Source organism: Alexandromys fortis, unplaced genomic scaffold, assembly GCF_014885135.2.
Source record: "Alexandromys fortis isolate MF-2015 unplaced genomic scaffold, M_Fortis_MF-2015_v1.1 scaffold_393, whole genome shotgun sequence".
In the NCBI taxonomy this organism is placed as follows: domain Eukaryota; kingdom Metazoa; phylum Chordata; class Mammalia; order Rodentia; family Cricetidae; genus Alexandromys; species Alexandromys fortis.
The window spans coordinates 208,042-209,400 of NW_026068273.1; positions in this window are offsets into that span (position 1 = coordinate 208,042).

The window sequence follows — 1,359 nt, forward strand, 5'->3', positions numbered from 1 at the left end:
AGTTGGACTATGGCTCAGTCCCTCTTCAATTCCAAGCCTGTTGATAAGAGATATCTCAGAGTTTCTGTCTCAGATCAGGAGCCATGAAATGGGACAGAATAAGGATAATTATTGTCAGGAGCCATTTTCCTCCTAAAAATCATTACAGAAACCATCACCCTAGGGAGTCTGCAGGGAACCTCACACCCATAATTATGTTCTATTGAGAATCTGCCCCTCACCCAATTAGCAGCAATCTGTTAGCAGAACCCGCCTCACATTCCAGCTATCCAGGGAACTAGGTGTGGCAACTTGTGACTCTTGGCCTACCTGACCTAGCTACGTGACCGGGACCATGCGGCGAGATCCCTTGCCCTGCCCCCCATTCCTTACCATATATAAGCAGCAACCATGACCCTAATAAACGGAGGCTTTGACAAATCTGCTTGGCCTCCTTCTTCTGTCTTAGCTCATTCCCTTCCAGGTAGCGCCCCTCCGAGACCCTGGAATAACCGATTGCGGGTGGGTTACTAACCCCTAGACTGAGTAGCCCACCCAACGCAATCCACAAATTATATACTTGATAAACTTTCTTTGATTTTCCTCATATCTGTGTCTTTCTTTATATGTCAGTATATGTCCTTGTTGTTAATGTCTAAATTTCCCATAACAAGAAACAAATTTTCCTACAGTAATTTTTGAAGTTTCCAGGATGAAGATGGGGCCCCACAACATCAACTAGACCTGGTTTTTATGACGTCATGAATATTTTTTTTCTTTTTTACATGCTAATATGATACCTGTTTTTTGGTACCAACTGCACAAGACAATTTCGAATGGTGCAATTTTTGACAACACTCTGGCCGGACCTTCTCAAAGCGCTCAGGGACTAGTTATAATTTTCTTAGGTCAAAGGTTCATTTGGGAATTTTACCATCATTTTGCTTTCACAGAAGCCCATAAGGAGAACATCGCCCCCATGTCAGCTTGAAGCAATCTTAGAGGATGACGTCCCCTCTCCCAACAGAGTTTGCCCTCAGGGTTAAGGACATCTTTTTGTGGTTGGTTTGGGGTTGAGGGAATGGAGAGATGTTTTATGGAATTAGGGGTATGTTCAAAAAAAAGGGGGGGATTAGCTGGTTTGATGGGATGATTGGTATTTGTGAGTTACTGTTTTTAGAAAATTGTATTGGTACTGTTTCCTGTATATTGATATATTGAATATTGAATGTGAGTGTTCCTACCTCTATTTTTGTATAAGCGTATGCTTATATTGTATTGATATATCTAGCATATGACAATGTACATTTCTACCTCTGATACTATTTATGTAATAACATTGTTTACATTTGATATGTAATGACATTGTTTACAGATGAA